At 34.1% G+C, this 21,205-nt stretch overlaps 1 pseudogene; it reads left to right on the top strand.

Moving 5' to 3' along the window:
• Window positions 1–1,639: 1,639 nt before the first annotated feature.
• On the top strand, window positions 1,640–20,189 carry LOC141503997 (3-oxo-5-alpha-steroid 4-dehydrogenase 1-like; annotated as a pseudogene).
• The last annotated feature ends 1,016 nt before the right edge of the window (window positions 20,190–21,205 follow it).

The raw sequence follows: 21,205 nt of genomic DNA on the forward strand, positions 1-21,205 counted from the left end.
CTCAGACCTGTTTTCATCCACATTTTTCTATTCAATTATGATTTAGATCATTTCTTCCCCTTAGGACTATAGATAGCTTTAATTTCTCTATCTGAGAATTACATTTCATTTTCCTTAGACCTTTATCAATAGGGGAATGACATTTATTCTTAAAAAAAATTATTTAGTTCTCTATATAGTTGAGAAATGAGTCCTTTCTCATTGTAAAACTTGCGTCCGTACTTGGTGTTTTCAATTTTATTTTTTCAAACACTTTTCAATTTAATATAATCAAAATTATCCATTTTACATTTTATTTGTTCATAAACTGCTTTACTTCTCATAGACCTGACAGGCATATCATTCATCGAGTCCTAATTTGCTTATGATATCACCTTTTATGTCTAAATACCTTTCCCATTTTGATGTTATCTTGGTAGAGAGTTTAAGAAGTTGGTCTGTATTTAGTTTCTGCCATACTGCCTTCCAGTTTTTAAAAGTTGTTTCTTTTTGTTTTTTATTTTTACTCAAAGAGTGAGTTATTACCAGAAAAGCTGAAATGTTGGGTTTAGCCAACAGCAAATTACTGTAGTCATTGGCTTCTTTTTTTTTTGCCCTTAATCTATCCCACGAGTCTTTCAGAACTGTGTTCATCATTGTATCGATCAGTGAATTCAAGTCTTTCACAGTGGATCATCATTACAACATGGATCACTTTACTTGGTTCATAAAGGTCTTCTCTAGTTTTTCTGAAAGCCTACCCTGGTCATTTCATATGGCATGAGTGTACTCCATCACAATCATATGCCACAACTTGATCAACCATTCCCCTTACAGAGGAACATTCCAGCAATTTCCAATTCTTTGCCACCCCAAAAGGAGCTACCATCAATATTTTTGTACACATAGATCTTTTCCTTTGATCTCTTTTGTATACAGACCTGTTTCAGGAAAGGGTGGGTCAAGGAATATATATATATACATACATATATATATATATATATATATATATATATATATATATACACATACATACATACATACACACACACACATTACGGTTTTGTATGCCCTATGTGTTGGAATGTCCGTGTTTTTATTTAATTAGGTGTTAAAGTTTGGGTTTACAGGTTACTTTCCTCTTTTGGGCGGTTGTGGTGAAAATGCCATCTGTCCTTGAACCTTATGACTCCTAGTTAGTTGTGAGGCTCCAGTCTGAGTTCTCATTTACAATTCTGATCTGACGCTGCAGATTAAGAAAAAAGGACCATGTTAAAAGCAAAAAAGAGGAAAACCAGAAATCACCAATGTGTATCTGAACTCAAACTCAACGTTCTTCATGCCTGCCTGTCTAAAAGTCTGATTTCTTAATTATGTGTGACCTCATCTAAGCTTTGGATTTCTAAATATCTTTTCTGATGGGGCACTGAGGGTTCTACTCCCAAGTGCAGCAAGATGATGACATCACCCTGCATCTTGCTGCTGCCATTGAATTCTAATTTTCCCTGTTCTGGAATTCCATGTAAAGAAGCAATTCTGAAAATGAATTGTGAAATCTGAAATCTGTCTGAAGAGAATCTGAAATCTGTCTACTTCTGGAGGGGATGGGGCAAGGGAACGTGGTGGCGCCAATGTCATCACAGTGATACCGGCGCCTCCTATGACTCACCGCTGCCGCCATAACAGGGAGGCTGGCTCCCCACCTGCTCGGTCGCTGCTGCCTTCATTCCCTGCTGGGCCCGGCTCACTGCTGCCTCCATTGCATCTGGGCCCGGCTCCTCAGACTCCCTGTTGGTTTCATCAGTTACTCTTGTGCACAGGTGATAAATAAAATAAAAATGAGTTGTGAGCCACTTGTTGCCAATCGTTGGTAATTCGATTAAGACTAGTTGAACATTATGCTTTTCAGAGGCTCAGAAAGGAGACATTTTGGAGGAAATCTCCCTCCAAATTGGACAACGGGTAGTGTATAATATAATGTCTAAGATGTTTTAGAAAGAGATTGGATATTTCTGGTTTATATTCCAAAAATCCTTTTCTAACCTGAAGTGTGTGATCAGACCTGTAAAACAGAAATCACTGATGCACCCACATTCATTTTGATATCATAACATAATATCTTACATAGAATATCAACTATATAATGAAAAATCAGAAAAACCACGTAACTTGAAAACTACACTTTCAGAGATTTAAGGAAGAGTTGCCAAATTCATTTCCTGAAATAGATTGGAGATTTTATATTCTCACGAAAGAAGTGCTTTTTCTTTCAATAGTGTGTCAGATCAGAATTGTAAACGAGAATGCTGATGACACCATGAAAATTAGTCATGACAGCATAATGTTATACATGAAATTAATATCATACATTTGTCATACATGTCATAAATGACAAACAATAAGAGACATGTAGAAATTAATATCTCTTGTTTGACTGTACTTTTAAAGCAAAACTTTCTCAGAGGTAGAGAATATTCAAAAAAACAAAATTTCATTTGAGAAATTAATTCATTCAATCTGTTTTTCTTTTGGTGACTGGTTTTTTTTAAACATAGAATTATAGGTCAAAACTGTAATGAAGAATGCAGTTATTGCATTTTAATATAATACTTTATATGCAATTTGGACCTCTGAATGAAAAACAATGATTGTAATTTACAAATCCAAAGTTTGTTTTTCACTTAATTTAAAAGCCAGCCATTCAAAGAGTTAGGAATAAAGAATTGCAAATTCATTTCAGAAATATAATGTAGAATTCTAGTTATCATTTCTGTAGTGCAGTTTTCTAATGAAGATTGTCAAATCAGAACTCTGAGAAAATAGTTGATTGCATCAATATCCATTATGTTGTCACAATGTAATGGATTATATGACATGTAAAACTCTTGATGCAAAACTATGAATGAAATTCAGAAATCCATTGCTTCCATTTGTATTTAATTCAAAAACCAGTCTAAAAAAGTGAAAGACTAAACAACTGACCATTCCACTTGAGAAATAGATCTGACATTTCAAGTTATCCAGTGAGCAGCAGTTATTTTAAGATACAGTGTCAGATCAGAAGAGTAAATAAGACTGGAGATTGTTCATCAGTGTTCATTACAATGTCATAATTAATGATTTTTATATAATTGCCATATCAGGTAAGAAAAATAGAAATCCAAAGTTTGAGTTTGCTTTAAATTAAAAAGCAGATTTTCAAAGAGGTAGGGAACAAACAAATTTCAAATTCAATTCAAAAATAGCTTTGAGAATTCTGTTTTAAAAATCAGAATTGCTTAGTAACATAGAATTTAAGAGCAGAAGCTAAATTAGAATTCAGATTGCCACTTTGATATTTCTTATGATGCCATAATCTTATGTCGTTTTGGTAATTTGATCCACAGAATTCCAAATCAGAAAAGACATTTAGAAATTCAATGCTTTAGTTGAGTTTGCACTTAAATAAAAATAGAGTTTTAGACAATAAGTGAATAAAGAACTGCCAAATTCTTTTCAGATAGATACTGGAGCTTTCTTGTTTTCATTTCAAATGTCCTTTTTTTTCAGCATAGAATGTCTAATCAGAATTGTAAATGAGAATTCAGAATGCTGCTTAAAAATTCATTAAGACATTTTGAACAAAGATTGGAGATTTCTGGTTTTTATTTCAGAAAAGCTTTTTTGTTTTAAATTTAAAGTATAACCAGAACTGTAAAAGAAAAATCAAATTGCTGCATGAAAATTCAATCTGACATCATGTAGTAATGCTTTTTAACAGGATGTTGACTACAGAATGAAAAATCAGAAAAACAATTGAGAGATCCAATGGTGTGGTTTGCGTACAATTAAAAAACAAGACTTTCAAACAGGTAAGGAATTAAAAATTGCCAAATTCATTTCAGAAATAGAATTGAGATTTCAGGATCTCCCTGCAGAATTGCATCTTTCTTAAATAATATCAGATTAGGATGATCGAATTCAGATTTCTGCATCAAAATTAATTGTGATGCCAGAATATTATGTCATATATTTGTAATTAAGACCTCTGCATGCCAAATCAGAAAATAAATTTAAAAATCAAAAGAATTGGGCTGACTTCAATTTAAAAACCAGACTATTTTAGAGACAGGTTTTTCAGAAATCAAAATTTCAATTGAGAAATAGATTGGTGAAATCTGGTTTTCTTTTCATGACTGATTTTTTAAAACAAAATGATAGGAATGAAGGGTAAATGAGAATACAGACTGCTGCAATAAAATTTAAATTGACATCTTAATGCAATGCTTTATATGCAATTTTAAACAGTACACAAACCAGGAATGGAATATAGAAATTCAATTCTTTAGAGAAAGATGAAATCAATGAACTAAATATGTGACTAAAAGATAGAAAAAGAACAAACCAAAAACTCCCAATTAAATGTCAAATTAGACATTCTAAAAATTAAAGGAGAAATTAATAGAAATCAAAAGCAAGAAAACTATTGAACTAATAAATAAAACCAAGCATTGGTTTGATGACAAAAAAACAATAAAATTGATAAACCTCTGGTCAATTTGATTTTAAAAAAGAGAGAAGAGAATCAAAATGTTAGAATCATAAAAGAAAAAGGTGAACTCACCACCAATGAAGAGGAAATTAAACTAATAATTCAGAATTAATTTGCCCAACTCTATATCAATAAATTTGATAATCTAAGTGAAATGTACAAATATTTACAAAAATATAAGTTGCACAGTTCAAATGAAGAGGAAATTAAATACCTAAATAACCCTATGTCAGAAAAAAAATTCAACAATTCCTTATTGAACTAAGAAAACATCTCCAGGGTCTGATGGATTCATAAATGAATTCTACCAAATATTTAAGGAACAATTGGTTCCAATTCTATATAAAGCCTTTGGAAAAGTATGTGAAGGGTGCGGCTAGGCGCAGTGGATAGAGCACCAGGTCTGGAGTCAGGAGTACCTGAGTTCAAATCTGGCCTCAGACACTTAATAATTATCTAGCTGTGCAGCCTTGGCCAAGCCACTAAACCCCATTGCCTTGCAAAAAAAAATCCTAAAAAAAAAAAAGAAAAATAGGTGAAGGCGGAACTCTGCCTAACTCTTTCTATGACTCCAATTTGGTGCTGATACCTAGACCAAGAAGAGTTAAAACAGAGAAACAAAATTATAGACCTATGTCCCTGATGAATACAGATGCAAAAATATTAAATAAAATCTTAGCAAAACAATTACAACAAGTTTTCACCAGGATAATGACCAAGTAGGATCTGTCCCAGAAATTCAGGCTTCATTCAAAATTAGGAAAGTTGATAGCATAAATAATTGTATCAATAACAAACATATCAGAAATGATATGATAATATGAATAGATGCTGAAGAAGCTTTTGACAAAATACAGCACACATTCCTACCAAAAACAACTAGAGAGTTAGGAAAAAATGGATTTTCCTTAGAATAATAAGCAGTATCTATCTGAAACCATCAACAAGCATTATATGCAATGGGGATAGGCTAGAGGCATTCTCAGTAAGATTAGGGGTGAAAGAAGTATGCTGACTATCACCACTACTATTCGATATTTCATTAGAAATATTAGCTTCAACAATAAGCAAAGAAAAAGAAATTGAAGGACTTAAAACTGGAAAGGAACAGACAAAACTCTCACTCTTTGAAGATGACAAGATGATATAACTGGAGTATCCCCCAAAAATCACTTAAAATACTAGAAATAATTAAGAACTTTAGCAAAGTCTAAAGTTATAAAATAAACCCTCATAAATCCTCAACATTTCCATACATGACTAGCAAGATGCAGCAGAAAGATCTAGAAAGAGAAATCTCATTCAAAGTACCTTCAGACAAAATAAAGCACCTGGGAGTCTACCTACCAAGGCAGATTCAGAAACTTTTTGAAAACAATTAAAAAACACTTTTCACACAAATTAAATGAGTTTTAAATAACTGGGCCAATATCAACTGCTCATGGATAGGCTGAGCTAATATAATAAAAATGATAATTCTACCAATTAAGCTACTTTCGTGCCCAAAATCAAAATTCTAAAAAATTACTTTAATGAGTTAGAAAATATTGTACATAAATTCATATGGAGAAATAAAAAGTCAAGAATCTCCAGGGATTTAATGAAAAAAAAGTGCATTAGAAAATTACTTAATTCTACCAGATCTAAAACTATTTTATAAAGCATCTGTCTTCAAGACTGTCTGGTATTGACTAAGAAAAAGAATGGTGGATCAGTGTAATAGACTAGGTGCAATAGCAGTAGGTGATCATAGTAATCTGTTGTTTGAAAAACACAAAGAGTTCAGCTATTGGGATAAAAACTCTCTCTTTGATAAAAACTGTTGGGAAAATTTGAAATCAGCAAGGCAAAAACTTGGATTAGACCAACACCTCTCATCCTATACCAAGATAAGATCAAAATGGATATAGGATTTAGACAAAAAAAAAGAATATTATAAGCAGACTAAGAGAACAAGAAATAGTTTACCTGTCAGATCAATGGAAAGGGAGGCTGTATATGACCAAGTAAGAGATGAAGAACATCATTAAAAATAAATGACAATTTTGACTACATTAAAGTAAAAAGCTTTTCCACAGACAAAAGCACTGTAACCAAATAGAGATAAAAATGTAGGAAATTGGAAAACAATTTTTACAGCTAGTATTTCTGACAAAGATTAATTTCCAAAATATACAGAGAACTGAGTCATGTTTTTAAAAAAAAAACAAGGCATTCCCCAATTGACAAATGATCAAAGAATATACAAAGCAATTTACAGCTGAGGAAATCAAAGAGATCCATAATCATATGAAAAATTGCTCTAAATCACTTCTTAGTGAAATGCAAATTAAAGCATCTCTGAGGTACCACTTCATACCTCTCAGACTAGCCAATGTGATCAGAAAGGACAACAATCAATGCTGGAAGGGATGTGGGAAACCTGGGAGAATAATATATTGTTGGTGGAGCTGTGAACTCATCCAACCGTTCTGGAAAGCAATTTAGAATGATGTCCAAAGGGCAATGAAAATGTGCATACCCTTTGAACCAGGAATATTACTACTGGGTCTTTAACCTGAAGAGATTGTGAAAAAAGGTAAAAACATCACTTGAACTAAAATATTCATAGCAGCCCTGTTTGTGGTGACAAAGAATCAGAAATTAAATGAATGGCCATCCATTGGGGAATGTCCTAATAAACTGTGGTATATGTATGTCATGGAACACTTGTTCTATTAGAAACCACAAGAGATGGGAATTCAGGGAAATCTGGAAGAATTTGCATGAACGGATGCTGAGGGAGATAAGCAGAACCAGAACATTGTGCACCCTGACATTGGGGTGAAGATCAAACTTGATTGACTTGCTCTTTCCATCAGTATAACAATCAGGCAAAATTTGGGGGTATCTGTGATGGAGAATACCATCTGAATCCAGAGACACTACTGTGTACTTTGAGCAATGACCAAAAACTATTAATTTTAATTTTTTTTAATAAAAACATCTTACTGTGTAATTTTACCATGTCTTATATTTTATTTTTCTTCCTTAAGGATAGGATTTCTCTCTCATCACATTCAACTTAGATCAATGTATACCATGAAAACAATGTAAAGATCAAATCCCTTCTGTGGGGGGTGTGGGGAGGGAAGATAGTTTTGGGGAAAAATTGCAAAATTCCAAATAAATAAAATCTTTCTTTAGAAAAATAAAATAAAATAAAATATCCTACATGGTGTCACCAATGAAGCCACTACAGAGACTATTAGATTGAAGGTGAATCCCAAAGCACTCCTAGAAGAAAAAAACTGGTTTTGAAATGAAGAAGTAACTGAAAGAAAGTTTTTATAAGTTGTTTAGGTCAATTAGATTTTTATAAGTAGTTTAGGTCAATTAGGTTTTCATATGTTGTTTAGGTCAATTAGGAAAACACTAAAAATTGTGTTGACAGAAGTGGAACCAAACATGGTATTTTGCCACAATTATAATAACTTAGACATAGAGAAATTATGATCAGAATTACTGATGTTCAAATTTTAAAAAAGAATATAGAATATATTAAATATTGAATATATAAAAGAATATGCCAAATATATTAATATACATTACTATATTAAATAATATAATATTAATATAATATATTAAATATTAAGAATATAATATATTTTAAAAGAAGAATAAATTCCATTGAAGCACACTTAATAGAAGTTCCTTATACTAGAAAAGAAAAAGTAAAAAGTTTATATGACTTATAATTATTAACTCAAAAAAAAGAAATTTTGAAACGAAGATACCATTTATTTCAGGATTTTTTTTTGCCTCATTGTCAAACAAACATTCAAGCACAAACAAATTGAGAAATCTGGGCCACAAAACTTGAATCTAGTCATTTATTGACTGGAGGAATTAGGCAAACAGAGTAAAGTAAAAGAAGTACTGAATCAAAGAAAAATAAAGGTCTAGGTTTGAAGGGTTTTTGGATGAAATGAGAGAAAAGATGGCAATATAAACAAGCAAGAATGAGAGTAAAGTGGATAGAAAGTTTAAGGAAAATTAGATACTGCATTGACACAGGATGAATGCAGAGCTTAAAAGAAAAGGGTTGAAATTTTTCAAGAACCATTTTGAGGAAAGGTTTCAATCCCACTTTGAAAAAATAATTTTTATATGGATGATTTCTAGAAATTTTTGAAGAAAATGCCTTAAAGTTTAAAAAAAGTAATTAATTTGATTCTTTGGTTGATGCAAAGTAATAAATAAGTAGTTATTGGCATAGGGATCATAAACATGACTTGTTTTTATGTAAGTCAATAAAAGCGATGAACCCTTGTGAAAACTGAGGGTTAGTCATTGCTATTAAAAATTACTCCATACTGGATAATTTTATACTGGGTTTAAGATGTCTTTGGTTAGAATTAATAGGATACCACAGAAGATCAGATGATTTTCTCAGTAATATCATTCTAAAATGCATTTCACTTAATTATTCTCATAAGACTAGTAATAAGTTTCATGTGATAAATAGTTGATATTGGTATGGAATCTTTTTTCTCTTGTAAATACTAAAAATAATTATTAAGCCAGATTACTTCCCCTTTTGATCTGAATGCCATTAGATCATAAATCTGTTACAGAATGTGAAAATTAAGTTTGAAAACTCAATATTTAATGAGAATTCTTTGCTTTAAGAAAATAATAATGATAAAAAACATTGATAAAAAATATAAGACATTAGCAGTCCTGCTGAGAATATATTGTCAAATTCTGAAATATGACTGTTAAAGAATTTAGAACCCCTCCCAGACGAAAGAGGAAATTTAAGCATATAAGATAGTGAAGGATGTCTTTGGATGGCACTACCCTCACTATAAACAACATAATGTTCAAGTCATGCAATAATTCATATGATGCTATGGTCCTCTTTGATCACAAAGGGCATCAACAACAAAAAATGTATGAATTGGAATATTGAATTAATTTGAACCAACATTTCTACACAAGAACACCATTATTATACACTTCCCTATTATATGATTAATGAAGATTTACCACCTGAAGCAGAATTTTGGGGACTTTAATAGGATATATTTCTTAATTTATATTTCATTATATCAATGTGATCTCTCAAAAGACCACTAATAATAATGTCAGTAGCTCAATGGGAGTGGTATCTGTGATTACACATCAATGAATAAATGTCCATTAGGAATAATTGGGGAAGGGTAACCTTACGAATACTAAGTTTTCATGTAACTTTGTTTCCATACAACACTTTTCCCTATCTGGATAATACTGAACTAGGCTGTGACATCCTTTTATGCAATTTGACTGCCTGTGAATTTACCTGAAATCAAACAGAATTATTGAATAGCATAATACTGCCATTACTCTCCCTTTCTTCTCACACATACATTCCTTTGAAAAAGGAAAGGACAAAATAATGTCTCATTTTTTTTTTTCAGGGAGGTAAGCCCTATTGGAAATTTTGATGGCAGAACAGATGCCATTATACTACTGCTAGGGGGAGGATTAATTCAAACAACCATTTGAAGAAACCAGGATTATGACAATTTATTGGTATTTAGATCATGGAAACCTGAAACTTTGAGACCATTTCTTGTCTCAATATTATACTTCATTAGAGGGAACTTATTGGATCACACAATTCTCAAAAACATGCATTAATAAATTCACACCAGACGGCTAGGTGGTGCAGTGGATAGAGCAGCAGCTCTGGAGTCAGGAGGACCTGAGTTCAAGTCTGCCCTCAGACACTTAATTATTATCTAACTGTGTGGCCTTGGGTAAGCCATTTAATCCCATTTGCCTTACAAAAACTTAAAAAAAATTCTTAATAACTTCACACCTAAAATTTCCTCCATAATTGAGGTTGAAATTATTTTCCTTTTTAAAACATCTATCTAATAATTTTTGAAAGATTCCTTTCCAGTTCAGGTCTTCAGAATATTGCAACTGAAATTCTCTGATTTTTCAGGTAAATTTTGTAGTCTATTTTATATTGAGTGTGTATTAGGCACTTAATGCAAATGCACTTAAATATACACTTAAAACTTGAAAAAACAAATAGTTCCAATACTCTAAGATCAGAAGAAGAGGTGTCCCATTCCCCTCAAGGATCTGATAGTTACAGGAATGACTAAACAACTTGCTGAGCTATGGGATGGTGAAAACACAATCCCAAACATTCAAATGTGATTCTTCTGATGAATTACTTTAGGTAATTTGACTCTAGTAGTTACTAAAACTTAAAATATTAAGAGTAGATGTTGAAAAGTCCTCTTCTTTTCAGATGAGCTTTTGGTTTTAAGGATTTCCATAAGTGAAGGTTTCTGCAATCTCCCCTTAAACGGGGTTCCTTTCTTCTATCTTGTCTACATTTCTGTCTTATTATTTTGTCTGTTTTTCAGAAACTCCCTTATCTCAGTTCTTGTTTAGTGTTGTTTGTAGATTAAGTTACCAGGAAAGATTTCTAAAGGTAAAACGAGATGAGGGACTCACCCATAGGTGGACTGAACTCATAGTCTTGGAACCTACTGTCAGAGTGAAGAAGACCACTAAAATAACAGAGCTTGTCACACAGGGGGAGAGGAAGCTGCTCACAGTATGGGGGTAGGAAAGGGTGCTTGTGGTCACTCACAGACCTGAGAATAGGACCAAAGAGGGGTAAACACTTCTCCTTAGATTGTACAACTTTGAAAGAACTGGAAACTTGTAAACTCCCAAAACTAGCTCTGAAAATAGCTGCATGAAAGCCCCAGAGCTTGGGATTGTGTTTTCACTGCCCTAAAGAGTAAAGTCCAACTTTAACATGTTAGTCAAAAACAGGCTGGAAAAAATGAACACACACCAAAGAAGAGAACCTGACCATAGAAACTTCTTATGGGAGCAGGGAAGATCAAAACACAATCTCAGAAGAAGCAAAGAATGACAAATTTGTTACATCCAATGCTTTCAAAACAAATGTCAATTCATCTGAGGTCCATAATGAATTCAAGGAAAAGTACAAAAGAAATTTTAACTATCAGCGAGGTAAAGCAAAAATTCAGAAAAGAAATGGCAGTGACACAAGAAAATCAGGAAAAAAACAATGAACATCTTGATAAAGGAGACACAAGAGTAAAAAAAATATACTGAAAAAACCACACCTTAAAAATAGAAAAAATAAATAATTACCTAACTGTGTGGCCTTGGGCAAGCCACTTAACCCCACTGCCTTGCAAAAAAAAAGAAGAGAAAAAAATCTAAAAAACTGTAAAAGAGGCAAAAAGATTCAGTCAAGAGAAAGTCCTTAAGAAAGTAGAATCATTCACGTTAAAAAAACATGAAACTTGTTTCTTTAAGTAGATAACTCTGTAATAAATAGAACTTCAAAAATAAATACTGAAACATGGATATTCCAAAGCTCTTACGGTAGAAAACACTAACCACCTCCCAAGAAAAAAAAACTGATGGAATATAGTTATAGATGGAAACATAATATTTTCACATTATTTTTATTTTTGGATTTATTTCATTTTGATTTCTTTCTTCTTTCACATCATGACCAATATGGAAATATATTTTAATTATTTATAATATGATGGGTGAGGAGCAAGAGAAAAAGCAAGAAAAAAATTGGACTTAAAAATGTTATAAAAATGAACATTGAAAATTGTCTTTACATGTAATTTGAAAGAAAAATATTATTTAAAAACAAAAATAAAAAATGAGCGTTGAACAAATTGGTTTTAGATAGACCACTTATTTATTAAACAGTATCACACCCTGTAAAGATATGAAGGGGGAATCTCAGCTCATGAGGAAGATCTGAGGTTTACTTCTTTAGAGGGGACCATGGACCCTTCCATAATGTGCCATTGGTTCATCCTCTACCTCAGTCCTTTTATTACAATGGGCAATTTCCATCTCCACAGATTCTAGCAAAAGCTTAGGTTAAAAATCATGCTCAATACATCTTAGTATATTGTGGTGTTTTGGAGATGAAAAATTTAGTGGTTAATCGTTAAGGAGTTTGGAACTTAATCATTTTCACTTAGAAGAAGCTTAACATAAACAGAAATATTTTCATGAGTTTTGGGGAGCCACTTTGAAGAAAATGATCTTAAAAAAACAATGATTAAATTTTGTAAAAGTGAATGGGGTAGGGGCAGCTAAGTGGTTCAGTAGATAGAGCACCAGTCCTGGAATCAGGAGTACCTAAGCTCAAATCCTGTCTCAGACACTTAATAATTACATAGATGTGTGGCCTTGTACAAGCCACGTAACCCCATTTGCCTTACAAAAAAATAAAAACACTAAAAAAAGTTAATGCGGAAAATAAAAATTAAACTATTTTTCTGAAGCTCACTAGACAGATTGTTTTGTGTTTTTAAGTATGTATACAGGTACATATATAGGTATTCCAATTGTATTTTATAACTGCTACCAGATAACCTTAGTTTGATCATAAAAAGAGTAAAGATTGTTTAAATCAAAGACAACTGAACTGCTAGGTCAATGATTTCCTAAACCTTCTTCAGTAGCTCAGAGAACCCCCTGTGACTCCCCATTTCGGAGACCTTCCCTCCTCTGACCATGTGAGTATCAAATATCTCAGACCATCTTTCCAAAGAAAACTGAAGAAAAAACATAATGAAAAATGCAGTGAAATTTGTGTTATGTTCTAAAAACCTGCATCAACTTTATGATCTTAACCAAATATGTTAGTTTTATGTACCTAAATTTTCTTTGCTTTTAAAATATTTTTCCCTGTCACAAATAAAGGTAGTTTTCCACATCCAATCCCCTGAAAGCCTCTGAGTTCCATATCTTTACATTATCCTCTAATCCTTCCTCCTCCCCATAGCAGTAAATAATCCAATGTAGGTAGCACATGTAGAATAATGTTTGACATCTATAATAACCATATTCTGAAAGAGGAATTAGAATCCAGTTGGAAAAAACCATGACAATGAAAAGAGAAAAGAAAGAAAATTTAAAAAATGAACATAGTTTGCCCTGTTATGGATGGCACTGTAGATAACAGGTCTCTCGATTGTTCTTCATCACTGAACTGCTGAGAGAAGTTGTGTCCCCCCATCTGATCATTTCACAATGTCACTGTCAATGTGTATAATCTTCTTTTGGTTCTGCTCAAGTCAAACAGCATCAGTCCATGCAGCTCTTTTCAGACTTTACTAATGTCTGAATACTAATGATTTCTTAAAGAAAAATTATGTTCCATCACATTGTTATGCCATACTTTTTTTTCAGACAATTCCCAATTGATAAGCTTCCAATCAATTTCCAATTCTTTGACACTACAAAAAGAGCTACTGAAAACATTTTTGAACATGTTTTTTTTTCCATTTTTTGAATAATGTCTTTGGGATATAGACTTAGTGGAGGAATTACTGGATCAAAAAGTGTACACAGTTTTATTGCCCTTTGGGGATAGTTTCAAATTGTTCTTCAGAATTGTTGTATCAGTTAACAACTCCACCAAAAAGACAATAGTGTCCCAGTTTTACCATATCATCTCCACCATTGATAATTTTTCATTTTTTTTATTTTAGCCAGTCTGATTAGTGTGAGCTTTTAGCTCAATGTTGTTTTTAATTTGCATTTCTATAATCAATAATTGTTTAGAGCATCTTTTCATGAATATAGATAGTTTACATTTCTATCTGATTACTATCAGTTTATATCCTTTGATCATTTTATTACTTGGAGAAGGACTTTTATTCCTATAAATTTGACTCATTTCTCTGTATATTTTAGAAATGAGTTTATATCAGAAACATTAGCTGTGAAAATTGTTTCCAGATTATTTGCATTCCTTCTAATCTTGGTTGCATTAGTTTCATTTGTACAATTTTTAAAAAGTTAATATGGTAGAAGTCATTCATTTTGTAATTCATAACATTCTGTTTCCTCTAAGTATTTCCTCTTGTATTGTTAAATTTGTGATTTTACTGTATCAGCAATATTGTTAGAGAAATATCTTTTTAAGTAATTAGATGCTGTTAGATTATGAATTATGCTTTACAAAGAATATAATAGAATTCAAATTTTAAATGTCTAATATTAAATAGGATATATTTTTGACAAGAGATGACAATAATGATAATAATAATGATACTAGTATTTCATGAGGAGCCAAGAATCCTGCATTTCTCTAAGTTTCGCTTGCATTTTACTTTTGATGGAGTTAAATGCTGCCTACTTAGAAATGGATGAACTATCCTCCTGCCAATCCCTATGGAGTTCTCTTTTTTCATTTAGCTGTTTCTGTATTTCCCCATCATTTTCATCAAACCAGTCTTTGTGTTTGCAAGTGTTCTGTCCCAGATAAGCAAATGCAGTGCGGTATACCAGATCTCTAAATGCTGTCTACTCTTGTTCTGCCTCACTGTTGCCAACTCTATATAGGTTCAGTTTTCTCTCCAATTTAGCAACAAATTGTTCCTGTTCAGAGTGATACTGTTGTCTCTTGACATTAATTCTTCTGGTATTCATTTTGCCCTGGTCAAATGTGAACATTCAGCTTAGATAGGATGAGTCTGTGATCAGTCCAGTACTCTGCACTCACATTACCTTTGTCACTATCGCATCCTATCAGATTCTTCTGCTCACCATCTCATAGTCTATTAGATGCTATGAGGATACATCCATGAAGTTTAATTGCAATTAGGTAAATGGAAGACAGTGTTTGTGATGGGCAGGTCATGAGATGTACGTCTTTAGTAGGAGATGTTCAATGGACTCCTTGTCATGTCTGGTGAGTGAAATTTTCTTTGAAGAAGTTTTTGTAGATTTTTCTGTATTTTGACTGCACTGTGAGATTACCTGCCTGCCTCAGGAATCGGACTAGGGTTGAGTAAGCAGACAATTTATAGGGCACCTATTGTAGCCCCTTCCCCGCATCAGGAGGTGAGCAGTGTGATCCATAAAGGGGTTGCTCAGTCACTCAGGGGACTGCCAAATCCCACTGCTGCTTTCAATGGGGGAAAACCCTATGACCTTGTACCACCTGTTTGCAGGGTTGGGACTATAGCTCTCAGTGTATCTGCACCTGTTGCTTTGTCATTTACCTGTCACCTCAGGACTTTGAGAAATGGTTATGAGTCATGTCTTTTGCTTTGAGTATAAATTGGATATAAGTGAGGTAGAAGTGCACAGACTCATCTGCCACACTCTCTCTTCCAAAGTCATCATGATCCAGCATAGCAGGACAGTCAAGACAACTGGTGATGACTCGAGATGCAATGGATGACCTCAGCATCTTTGATGTCTAGCCAAGTTCTTAAGTGCTCCACAGCACCTTCTTCAGCTGGCTTCATGGTCACAGGAAAGAATAGTTCTCCTCTACCCATTCCACCAGTGGAAGACTTCACATGATTGGGGTAGACACCTCCCACTACTCGCTAATGAGTTTGACATTCTCTCAGTCACCCCAAACCTGGGTTATCCTGTCTGATGAAATTGCAGACAATCATAAATACTTGAGAATCTCCCTCCCAAGCCAAACCCAGAAAATGCATTAATTCAATTACGAAATATTTTTCACACAGAGTAAGTCAAATCTAAGTAATAAGAAAAAGATCAATTGCTCCTAATTGGGCTGGGCAGATATAATAAAAATGACAACTCTACTAAAAGATAATTAGTTATTCAATTCCATACCAATCAAACTACCAAAAAACTACTTTACAGAGTGAGAGGAAATTGGAATAGCATTTATCTGGAGCAATAAAAGGCCAAGAATATCAAGGGAAATGTTGAAAAAATGTAAAGGAAGGTGATCTAGCTGAACCAAAACTATGCTATAAAATAGCTGTCATTAAAACAGCCTGTACTGCTTGAGAAATGGAGTAAGGTACCAGTAGATTAGAACAGGCACAGAAGAAACAGAAGTAGATGACTGTATTAATCTGTAGTTTCACAAACCCAAAGCTTGTGGAATAGGAGCTCACTGTTTGAGGAAAAACTACTGGGAAAACTAGAAAAGAGTATGACAAAAGCTAGATAGATAACCAACAACCACACACCCTATAACAAAATAAGGTCAAAATAGGTAAAGGATTTAGCTATAACAGATGATGTTATAGACAATTTAAGAGATCAAGAAATATATCAGTCAGATCTATGGAAAGGAGAGAAATTTATGACCAATAAACAAAGAGAAAGGCTTATATATTGCAAATGAATGATTATGACTATATGGATTTAAAAAAGGTTTTGTACTAATAAAACCAATGCAGTCAAGTTTAGAAGGAAAAGAGAGAATTGGGAAACAAGCTAGGTCTTCTGATAAAGGTGCCATTTCTAAAATATACATAGAATAAAATCAAACTCATTCCCAAAGTGAGAAATGGCTAAATGGTATGAACAGGTAATTTTCAAATTATGAAATTAAAGTTTCATTTAATCATATGAAAAAAATGTTCCAAATCTAGTATGGAAGAAACTTAGATTAGACCAACAACTCACACCCTTTACCAAGATAAGATCCAAATGGTTACAGGCCATAGACATAAAAAAACAATACTATAAGCAAATTAGAACATCAAGGACTAGTCTACCTGTCACATCTATGGAAAGGGGAACAGTTTATGACTAAGGAAGACTTGGAGAACATCACTAAAAACCAATTAGATGATTTTGATTACATTAAATTAAAAAGTTTTTCCACAGATAAAACCAATGTAATCAAGATCAAAAGAAAAGTAGTAATTTGGGGAACAATCTTTACAATTAATGATTCTGACAAAGGACTCATTTCTAAAATATACAGAGAACTGAGTCATATTTTTAAAACAAAAAGCCATTCCCCAATTGACAAATGGTCAAAGGATATGCAAAGGCAATTTACAGATGAGGAGATCAAAGCAATCCATGGCCATATGAAAAAATGCTCTAAATCATTAATTATTAGAGAAATGCAAATTAAAGCTTCTCTAAGGTACCACCACACACCTCTCAGATTGGTCAGTATGACCAGGAAGGATAATGATCATTGTTGGAAGGGATGTGGGAAATCTGGGACACTATTACACTGTTGGTGGAGCTGTGAACTCATCCAACCCTTCTGGAGAGCTATTTGGAAGTATGCCCAAAGGGCAACAAAAATGTGCATACCCTTTGACCCAGCAATACCACTACTGGGTCTATACCCCGAAGAGATGAGGAAAAAGGGTAAAAACATTACTTGTACAAAAATATTTATAGCAGCCCTGTTTGTAGTGGCAAAGAATTGGAAATCCAGTAAATGTCCTTCAACTGGGGAATGGTTTAGCAAACTGTGGTATATGTATGTCATGGAACACTATTGTTCTATTAGAAACCAGGAGGGATGGGATTTCAGGGAAACCTGGAGGGATTTGCATGAACTGATGCTGAGTGAGATGAACAGAACCAGCAAAACACTGTACACCCTAACAGCAACATGGGAGTGATGTTCAACCTTGAAGGATTTGCTCATTCCATCAGTGCAACAATTGGGAACAATTTTGGGCTGTCTGCAAAGGAGAGTACCATCTGTATCCAGATAAGGAGCTGTGGAGTTTGAACAAAGTACAAGGACTATTCCCTTTAATTCCCAAAAAAAAAAACCCAGATGTCTTATGGTTTGATCTGGTTACCTCTGAGAATTCTGTTCTCTTTAAGGATATGATTTCTCTCTCATCATACCCAATTTGGATCTAGGTACAACATGGAAACAAAGTAAAGACTGATGGAATGCTATCTGTGGGGTGGGGTGGGGGGAGGGAAGCAAGATTGGTGGAAAACTGTAAAACTCAAATAATATCTTTAATAAAAATTTTAAAAAAATAAAAATAAAAATAAACAAACAAACAAAAAAAATGTTCCAAATGAACTTGATTAGAAAATTGCAAATTAAAATAATTACGCAGTACCACCTCATACCAATCACATTGGCTAAAATGACAAAAATGGAAAATTATCAATATTGGAGAAGGTATGGCAATATGTGGACATAAATGCCATGGTGGAGTTGCAAACTCCACCATTCTGGAGAGCAAAATGCAACTATGCCCAAAGAGCAATTAAACTAAAGATACCCTTAGACCCAGCAATTCTTAGAGTATCTCTCTATGTAAAAGAATCATTAAAAATTTGAAAATCCCACCTGGTAAAAAGTATTTATAGCTGTTCTTTCTGTAGCAAATTGTTAGGGGATGAACAACAATTGGGGAATGACTGAACATATTATAGTAACTGAATATTATGGAAGAGTATTGTTTCCTAAAAAGTAATGAATGGGGACAGCTAGGTGGAGCAGTGAATAAAGCACCTGTCCTGGAGTCAGGAGTACTTGGGTTCAAATCCGGTCTCAGACACTTAGTAATTGCCTAGCTGTGTGGCCTTGGGAAAGCCACTTAACCCCATTTGCCTTGCAAAAACCTAAAAAAATGAAAAATCAAAAAAGTAATGAATGGTTGGACTCTAGAGAACAATAGAAAGACCCGAAGCAACTGATACTGAGCAAAGGAAACAGAAAAAAGTGAATATTGCACACACGGATAACAACAGTGTGAATTGATCAACAGATGGATGCAGCTCCTCTCAGCAGTTCCGAGATGCAGGACAACCCTGGCATACTGTTAAGAACAATGACATCAGAGAAATAAACAAAGACCAAAGGCTATTACCTTTAACTCGGAAAAAAAAAAACTGTTATCTTATTCTGTAATTTTGCTATCTCTTATACTTTGTTTCTTGCTTAAGGATATGATTTTTCTCTCATCACATTCCACTTAGATCAAAGCATACCCTGGAATCAAAGTAAAGACTAACAGAATGCCTTTTGGATAAAATCTTCATTAAAAAAGAACAGCGTCCGCCATCCACACTGAAAGAAAAAAAATGCAGACTCTGAAAGGATACTATCTGCTTTGGCTTAAAACCTTTTATTGGTTCTTCACTCTCTCCTCCGTTGTCACCGCTTTTACTACTTGCCTAGTGTCACCTTACTCTCCTCTCAGGTCCTGGCGGCTGGAGCCCGATGAAGCCCAGGGCTGCCAGGCCCGTGTTTCCTCTGGGCCACGACCCGGCTGGACCGCCTATCGCCCCGGGCCCCGCCGGCCACAACCCCGGGGGCTGTGACGCTCACCACAGCACTAGGGCGCTTGGAAACCCTCTCCTTCCTTTTAATGTTCCTGGGGCTGATATCCGGGTTCCTGCAGTCGACCTTGGGCTTGCACTACGGCCGCCACGCCGAGGCCACCTTCGGCCCGACTCTGCCCGGGAAGCTGTTGTGGTTCCTACAGGAGCTACCATGCTTGCTGGTGCGTTCTACGTAGTCACCTGCACCCCTGCCCAGCACCTCATCCTGTCTATCTTCATCATCGACTACTTGCAAAGTTCATTCGTTTTTCCCTTTCTGATTCATGGAGGAAAGCCAGTCCCAGTACTCATCATCTTCATAGCAGTCATGATCTGTATCCTTAATGGACACTTATAAAGCCAATACTTGAGTGACTATGCAGTATATTCCTAAAACTGGATCAAGGATCCCCGTTTTATGCCAGGTTGTGCCATGTGATTAATGTGGATGTTCATAAACATCTATTCTGAAAATATTCATCACAGGTGGTACCTGGAGAAATTTGAAGACTATCCAAAGTTGAGGAAAATTATAATTCCATTTTTTATATTAAGCACATATCGCTGAAAATATCTTCTATCTTCAACTTCAAGTGTTTGCATAATTTTCTCTGGAGTATATACATACATATATGTATGTGTATGTATATATAAACACATATAAAACTGTCATTTTTTATGAATAATATTTCAATGAATTTTCTAAGAAATTTTCCTGAAAACATTTTCAGTTCTAAAAACAGACTGGACAAAATAGCAGCATATTCCTAATACTGAATGCAAATGAAATAATCTCTGGCTCCCTTATTTCTGATTATTTCTGAAGACACTAGTTTTGCAAAGTTCAATGGTACAACTTCACTTGGTGAATTCCTAAAGAGGAGACACTGTCTTTGACCTTTCTGGTATACCCAAGTGATTAGCATAGCTCCTGGCCCATAGTAAACACTTAATAGTAATATTTACTGAGTGACTATGCCTGTGTCTTGATAGAGCAAATGGCTCCAAATAGAACATTTTCCTTCCTGTTTTTTTTTTCCCAGACTGTTCTACTAAGGAATGATCTTCAAAACATTTTGGTACAGGTTTTTTTTAAATCAAACATGAGAACAAATTAGGTACACAACATACAAAAGCAAATTATCCCATAAATGATGTTTAATAAACCTTTTTGTCCCTTCTCCAACTTGTTAATAACTTTGCTCTTGTACCCTCTCAGCTGAGATCCTTGCCTCACATTTTGTTTTTAAAATTTGCCAAGAGCTCCCTTTTCTTCTCTCCTCACCTAATATCACTCAGATGCTTTTTACCCTTGTCTCAGATAAAGAGATGGCCCTACTGCTTGGCCAGACAAATCAGTTATAGGCACGCATGATTGCATTCTACCCTCTTATGCAGCAGATTGCCCCTTCTTATCATCTACATTTTCTTCCTCAAGTTCATTCTCTCCTTGCCTTCCATTTCAAAGATATCCAAATTTCTTTTGTCCTCACCCCCCCCAAATACCCCTCATTTGGTCTACCCATTCCATCTGTGGTCCTTTCTCTTTCCTCTTTTATATGTCAATACCCTTTGAAAAGGTCA

This window comes from Macrotis lagotis, unplaced genomic scaffold (genome assembly GCF_037893015.1).
Source record: "Macrotis lagotis isolate mMagLag1 unplaced genomic scaffold, bilby.v1.9.chrom.fasta BILBYCTG006, whole genome shotgun sequence".
In the NCBI taxonomy this organism is placed as follows: Eukaryota; Metazoa; Chordata; class Mammalia; order Peramelemorphia; family Peramelidae; genus Macrotis; species Macrotis lagotis.